Genomic DNA, 8,805 nt, shown 5'->3' on the forward strand with positions numbered 1-8,805 from the left:
ATTTCTACTTTAAATGATATATAGAGGTCTCTAACCCAAACAAAATGGAGATGTGGTTATTAAAAAGAGAGGAATGAGGTGGGAGTGATTATAAAAAGGTTTTAGCAAGAGGGACATATTTTGTCACATGTAAATGAATGCAGATGCCCTTGAGTAAATAAAATCAATTTGAAGAATGCAGGAAGATGTAAAAATAAGTTCCATTCACAGGTGACAGAAATTACTAATGATCCCTTAAGAGTGCTTGAGGAGTCCACTGTCTGCTGGAGCAAAATGTACACACAAACCACTTCTCACATACAGAAACAGCCAAGAACTTTTTATTTATTTATCAATTTACATTGCTTGACTTCACAAATACAAGTTTTTTCAAATATAAAATGCTATGACATCTCCCACTGGACCACTGGAAAGCTAATAAAATAATTTTGTGGAACTTGTGACCTTCAATACACTATATCCCACTGTACTCTATATTTTAAGAAAATGACAATGTTGATCTGAATGTAGATCAGTTTATATGGACTATAGTATGCAGACACCATAAGCAATATGTTCAGCAATCCAGTCTGGAAATGTGGATATGGTGATATTTGTGCCACTGGTTTGTTAACGGAGTGCTGTTTTTTTCTGTTCGTTACCCTCTCACGAAAGCCTCTAAAATATACCCTCTTGCCCCACACTGGATTGTCAGGCTGGCAGCTCATGAATCATAGTTGGCAATCTTGTATTGTGTGCCCTGATGGAAGGTCCGCTGCACAGGACTGCACTTTTTTTTTCTCAGTGAGTTTCAATTAGATCGTACAATTAGAAGTGTCCTTAATGCCACCTGCTGGTAGATCGTGTCAAGTGTTTACTTTGCTCTTTAAATGGGGACATTACATGGACTTCTGTCGTTTTTATATACAGATAGTTTTATATTGTATAAGCTAATTATAACCAACACAATAACCCAACCACTTACAGAACTCTTTTTGCATTTTTAAAATTAAAAAAACCCATCAACTTTACTTTATATTTATACCAGTTTTACAAACGAGAACGTCCCCAAATTGAGTTTTTTTCAGATTTTGTCAGGTTTAGCTCTCTTTTGGTTACAAATTTGACCCCAAAATATGGTAAAGAAGGTACACACACACCAACCCCCCATTTTATCCGAATTTGATCAGTTATTTATTTGCATTTTTTTTTCTATTTCAGAGTGTAAAAACAAAATGGAATTATATATATATATATATATATATATATATATATATATATATATATATATATATATATATATATATATATCATTTCAAAATCCATTTACCTCCCGCATTTTATATTTATGCCCCATATAGCTTTAATCATATACTGGAGGTAAATGACAAATAAACCCATCTTCTTTATCTATGATCAAAATTCTATAGATTCAATATAAACATAGATGTATGTAAGGTAAATAATGTTAGTTTAGCCAAAGTCTCTTTAAGTCATCTCTGAAACACTCACCAAAGAAATCTGACAACTATATCATAAATGTTGTTGTTACTTTTTCTCGAATAACGTCAGTGATTCAACGGTCCATTCAAAAAGATAGTCACTTGTTTCGTTTCTGATTGAATCAGAAGTTTTGAACGAATCGTTTGATTTGATTCAATAAATCATTTATAAAATCAGAGACTTGCTGCCACCTACTGGCGGTTTTGTTGTCATTTATTTTTCTATGACAGGCCTAAACAAAGGTGCCAGTACAAAAACACCTTCAGCAAAATATCGTTTAATTATCATTATTGACAAGAATCCCCCACTTTTAAGGCCCCAGAAGGCAAACAGCTTGCAAGTCATAGTTTCTAATAATTTAATAAAGAAAATGATTAATTAATAAAAAATGTAGGCTAGCTATATAAAACGAGAGAAAAAATAAACAGTAAGAACACTGGATATGATTGATGGTATTCTATAAATAAATATGACTGTTAAACATGAGAATCCATAAACATTTTTCTAAATATTCTCACTTTAGGAGTAAAAGTCCTTTAGGAATACTTGAACTTGAACTTATTGTTTATAAGCCATTGCAATAGACTAATGAACCCGGTAGATGTCAGTGTTTACCCACTTTTTGCATTACAGTAGTGCATGCTCATTTACAATTCCCAACAGTAGCCTACATCAGTGCAGCGAAGTGCAGTTATTTCCGGTCCTTTTATTTTTCTGGTATCTAGTGCAACATCATAGAATGTTTTACTGCACGTAATCAGTTTGTTTGTCTGTGTTCACGGAGTTCCAGACCAGAGTATGTGAGCAGGGTAGAATTGTGTGTACTTGCCTGGAGTTTAGGAAAAGTTTTTGGAACTCGTCTGAACGTTCCACTCCAGAAACAAATGAGTAAAATACATAGAATACATATAAAAACAATAAAATCTTAAAATAATAACATAAAATATAAAATTCAGATTAAGAGTAAAATTCAGTATATTCAGCTAAACAAAAAAGTACATTTTCCCATAAAAGTGAGAGAGGCCTTGAACACTGGACATTTCCCACTGTTTAATTTGTGTCTCGCATTACAATATAACTGAATGAATAAGTGCAATTTAAAATTAATGCAAGGTGGTAGAATGCATTGGTGTCTATTAGAACTACCTTTTTTCTAGAACTACTGTATAAAAACCATATCAAATTTGCACATTTTCAGTCTCAAAATCAACATCCTGTGATGCCACTTACCCGTGTGATATTGTTTAAATGCCTGAGACTGTTTTCATAACTTTCACATGAGTTCGCGGTGATGATTAAGTCAATTCTATGCTTTGAACACCCCAACCTGTCATCTTTTTAATGGTCTCATAAAACCGCAAATGTTCTCCTCCCTGTTCAAACTTGTCTGCTCTTACGGCGCTGCGACTCAACATCTTGCTATTTAGGTGAGGGGTTGGACAGAACAACAGGGTGTAATCTTCTGCTTGGATGAACGGAAAAACATTTGTAACATATAAGTTGATTTAGTTAGTTAAACACTAATGTAGGCTACTGTTAAACAATAAACCACCAGATGATGGCGATATTGCATAGTGAATGGTGCCGGAAAAGTCACTTAAGAGCTATTTAGTGGCAGTAAAAAGTGGATGGATGAATGGATGGTACTATGTCAGTATGTGTGTGGTCAATGTTCAGCCTCTTACTTGAGTTTTTAATAGCCAATTGAACTTCTTTTATTTTTTTATTTGTCATTGTACAAAGTGTTTATACAAAGATTCAGTCTTAATAGACGCTCTTATTACTAGTTGTCTATTTACCCAACAAACAGTTAATTGTTCTCGCACAGATGCAGCATAAACAAATACAAGGCACCAGAAGCTCAAACAATATGGTTGCACCTTCCAGCATTTAAATACTTTGCAGCTGTTACTCATGACCCCTCCTCACTTGCATAAACATATTTTCATTCTATTGTGTTCATATTTTTCCTCTAGCGCTGCCCACACACCTCCAGTGTGGCACAGTGCATAACCGGCATGCCTGAAGCTTGTTCTCTTCAGGGTTTGCTCAGACTGTTATTGTGGTGTAAACAGGACATGTCGATTCATATCCCCAGTTATCTCGTTTTCCCCCCAAACCCATGCATTCCTTGGCATTTCCTTCAAAGATGAACATAAGGGTCAAGTAAAGGCACTTAGAAACAAGCCTAGTGGTGTTCTGGGGGAGCTAGAGTGGATGGGTCTGTCTTCCATCAGCCAATGTTTAACAGATCATTCCCAGGTTCATGTGACTGCCGAGCAGCTTGGTTTGTTTTAAAAAAGGAATGCATTTAGCATATACATTCAAAATATGATGCAGGCTAACTGACACAGTCACTGCAACCATTCATAAAAGGGATATGTTTGTAATAAACTGTACGCCACCCATATGTGTGTTTTTTAGCGATTGCCCATGCCATCAGTCATCGTGCACTGATAGGCATTGACAAGATGTTTCCAGACTCCTCAAACAAGGGATTACAGAGGCATTTTAAAAGCTCTCGCAGGATGTCAGAGTTCACTTATGCGCCTTTAAAGAGTCTATAACTCTGGAGAGAAACTGGCAAATTCTGCCCCGGATGGGATTGAACCCACCCGATCCTATCCTTTAGATGGGAGAACATCAGATGCATCTTGCAGAAATGAAACTGACAGTTCTTTCTTTTTCTCACTGCAACAGAATCGAAGATGGCTTGTCCAAAGGATATCAGAGTGAATGTTGTGTTTATTTCTAATAGTATAGACATCAGTCAGATTACCTTTCAGTGAGGCTTGGGAATATAAGTCATGTCTGGAACATGTTTCTGTGAAGCTGTGATGTTAAACAACTCATTTTACCCATAATCTTCCTAGTGTATATTCTGTAACACTGTGAAAGGTATTAGTGACGGTCAAAAACACAAGATCAGATCAGCCTGTGAAACGACATGTGGCCAAGTATGGTGACCCATCCCCATCCAAGTGCACACACACACACACACACACACACACACACACACACACACACACACACACACACACACACACACACACACACACACACACACACACACACAACATAAATGCACACCCATAGCAGTGGGCATCCATATTGCTGCAGCACCCAGGGAGCAACTGGGGGTTCAGTGCATTGCTCAAGGGTCTCACCTCAGTCGTAGCATTGAGGGTGGATGAGAGGATAATGCTGGTTATTCACTCCCCCACCTGGCCACAGCTCTGTACCTGCATGGGACTTATTTCTTATAATATTATGAACAATTTTAAGGAAATATCCATGTTCATAATGAGTATTATAATATTGTGATGCCTAAATTCAGTGGATGACTTTTTCTCCCTAAGGATTTCCTAATCATTCAAATAAACAAATTTGCATGCTGTCATTTGATATTAGGAATGTAAATTTATTGTTTAATAATGATATGATCTGATCAGTTTTAGAAAGAGATACAAATATTTGCTGATACAGTACCTCACATCATGCTGCAATGCAGTAATGATTTAATTAGATTCAGGGGCCCTTGATTGATACATCATTATTATATTATGTGCCTATTTTACACAACCAGTTACATTTTTATTAACTCACAAATAGAACCAAAATCATAAACATTTAATTGATCATTACACTACTAATAGACATCAATTTGTGTTTTATTAAATTTTTTTGTCTAAATCTTATAGAATAGAAAAATCAGCCATTTATTGTTCACAACCTTTACATTAAAATAATTGGTAGTTTATTTTATCTCCCAGAATCTCCTTATAAAACTTTTTTGCTTCTTCCGAATCCTTTCCAGGTTTCCCACCCAAGTGCAGAACCAGGTTGTTACAGTGGAAGCGGGTTGTCTCCTTAACCTCTACACTTTATCTTGATCAGATTTCCCTCTGGCAGGGGGTGGGCTGCTGGTGAGGGGTTGGGGGGCTGAGCGGGGTTATGCAGTAGAGCTATTGAAATTCCAGAGCTGATTTCACATGTTTTACATTGCCCTCATTCTGATTTCTCCTCTGTGACTCATTTTTGGGCCTACTCTGGGGTTGTAGAACATGGAGCAGGTGACAGGCGAACCTTTCCCGACTGACCAGCTCTCTACTGGAAAAAAAGGAATGAGGAGTAAAGGAGGGATGACTGGGAGTTGGTCCTCCTGACCAATTTGGTTCCCATGTCTTGTTTGGAATTGAATGGGCTGAGACAGTGGGAATCTGACAAGTTTCGATTCATTTATGAGAAGATGGGCCTGTTTTTGTAGTTTCTCCCCAGGTCACATACCAAGAATTGTGTGTGTAAGAGAGAGTGTGTGTGTGTGTTTGTGCATGTATAGAATGGTTTCACATTTCCATTGCTTGGCAGTCTTGTGTTGTGCTATCTGCCCAACCTATCCTGATGTTTATGTTCCAAAAGGTGATTTCTTGAAAGAAATTGCATGCTGCTTTGTCTGATATGGAATTTGGTTGGTTTGTCTCACTCACACATGTGCCTACTCGTGTCTATGATTTGAACCTTCGCATCTACATCATATGATTTCATGTTTTTTCTTAATGAACTTGTCATTTTATTGGTGAATTTATACTACCGTTACTAAAGAGAACTGAAATTCAAAATTAATCTTCTTTCATATTCCACTTCAGTACAGTTTTATCATTTACACGCAAGAACTCAACAGGTCTAGTCTTGGGATGTACAACATATTGGTAGTATATTGGTTATTGGCTGACAATATACAGTACAGACCAAAAGTTTGGACACACCTTCTTATTCAAAGAGTTTTCTTTATTTTCATGACTATGAAAACTTAAGAGTCACACTAAAGGCATCAAGGGCAATTTGACCAAGAAGGAGAGTGATGGGGTGCTGCGCCAGATGACCTGGCCTCCACAGTCACTGGACCTGAACCCAATCGAGATGGTTTAGGGGTGAGCTGGACCGCAGACAGAAGGCAAAAGGGCCAACAAGTGCTAAGCATCTCTCGGGGAACTCCTTCAAGACTGTTGGAAGACCATTTCAGGTGACTACCTCTTGAAGCTCATCAAGAGAATGCCAAGAGTGTGCAAAGCAGTAATCAAAGCAAAATGTGGCTACTTTGAAGAACCTAGAATATGACATATTTTCAGGTATTGCACACTTTTTTGTTATGTATATAATTCCATATATAATTCCACATGTGTTAATTCTAGTTTCATTAGTTTTGATGCCTTCAGTGTTACTCTACAATTTTCATAGTATATATATATATATATATATATATATATATATATATATATTTTTTTTTTTTTTTTTTTTTTTTTTTTTTTATTATTATTTTAGACAGCAAATATATTTAATTGTACATACTGATGTCATCTACATTTAGAAAACATTTGCTGTCATATAACAATCTTTTTTTTTTTAAACTAGCACTGTTAAATTCTATTTACCAAAAATCCAAATATCCATTTTTCTTTACATTATAATATTGTGATGTTTAAATTCATTAGTAATATTTCAAACTATTTATTTATTTATTTTGTTTAATTTTGTTTTTGTTTTGTTTAGACAAAATGTTTATATTCCCTTCAGTTAAGGGAATACATTTACTACTGATTAGCAAAATTCCACTAGTGAAATCCAGTTATTTCAGTTATTTTCATTTTCCGCAAATTTGCAGTGCTGACCGATAGCACGGGGTTCATCCTGGCAAAGCTTGGTTTTGTTTAATATTTTAATACTATAAAATAAGTCTGTTTGGAAAGCTGTTATTTAGGGTAATTTCTTTTGCTATCCGGCAGTATATTTTGGTATGTTTATTTTGATCTTCCATCTGGTCCTGCTTTCTTTTGCTTACAAAATTGCAAATGTAACCACACATATTTAGGATTCATCTAACTGTTTTAAAGCAAGGTACTTCCTTAACCAATTGCAAAATTAAAACTTCAGCCTGTTTTTGACACGTTCAAGCACAGATAAATAAATTTCAGTTTGACTGATCATTGGTGTGATATTTTGCCCATCCCTATCTCTGATATGTGTGCTAATACATCCCGCTTGTGCGATCACTGTTTCACGCTTATGTGAGCCAAAAGATTTCAGTTACAGAGACTCTGGAATGAGATGGATGAAAGAATGACGAATAGAAAGAAACAAGACAGGAAGATCATTTATCTTCAAGTGGTGTTAGGATAGTTATCTCCTTGCCATGGCCCCCAGGTTTGATCTAGGCTTTTTCTCCGGCTAACCTCAACCTTTGGAATGCCACAGTCTCTTCCATGTGTCACCCAGGAATTTCCCATCCTTTAAATGAGGAGAATGCAGCGCTAATATATAACCAATTACACAAGTAGCATTTCCTGTGCTCCTTTGAGATTTTTTTCAGCCCTCAAAGTGCCAATCAAGGCTGGAATGCCAGAACATGATTCTTATTTGCTAAGGGTCAGCGCACCATTGCCCCTACATTCTAAAGGCCCATTGTTCCCAAGCCTGGAGACTCCATAACCCTCGGCCCCTGCTCTCTTACCCCAGAGCCCCCACATCAAGGGGCCGCTCTGTTTACACAGCATCCGCTCACAGAGTGACCTGCCACGTAAAAGATTAAATAAGGTATGGTCCTCGCAGCAAAAGACAGAACGATTCAATCACTGCCACAGATAGTTAGGCTGAATGCAAGAGTGCGAGAGGCAGAGAAGAGGCGACTTCGGTCTGGAAGCTTTTTGTGCAGCAAACAATGGCAAGATTGCTTTACTGACGCCGAGCTCGCTGTCATTGTGTGCTTTCTTGATGAGCCCACTCAAAGAGATATAAATGTAAGAGTTTCTCTTTGAGAATGCTTTCCGGAAATCTCAATGTATCACGTTGTATGGGGCGCCATCTGATAATGGAGTACAGACTTAATTCAGGTGGAATATCAATATTTGTGCTATTAAATGTACTCTATTAGCCTGTGAACTAAATTAGCATGATGGTGTGACAACTGAAGATTTCACAGTTAAGGGGTGAGGGATGTGAGCCACCCGTATAGGAGGTTAATAATGAACATCTTCAGAGTCAAGCGAAAGGGCACAATGGGAAATGAACCCTCTCTGTGCAATCAATGGAAACGTGATCATTTTGAGCTCTACAGATGCAGGGGGAGTTTGGAAGAATGGATTATTGATTTTGGCAAATGATAGAGCAGTGTTCTTTTTTTTTACACAGATTTTTGGTTATCTATAAAACAATAACAAAAATATGTTGAAAATGTTGTCAGTATTTGAGAACAAACTTATACCAAATCTTTAAAGAATTGATTTAAACATAATCATTTAACAAAAACATTATATGACATTATAAACA

The sequence above is a fragment of the Carassius auratus genome, chromosome 34 (genome assembly GCF_003368295.1).
Source record: "Carassius auratus strain Wakin chromosome 34, ASM336829v1, whole genome shotgun sequence".
Taxonomy (NCBI): Eukaryota; Metazoa; Chordata; class Actinopteri; order Cypriniformes; family Cyprinidae; genus Carassius; species Carassius auratus.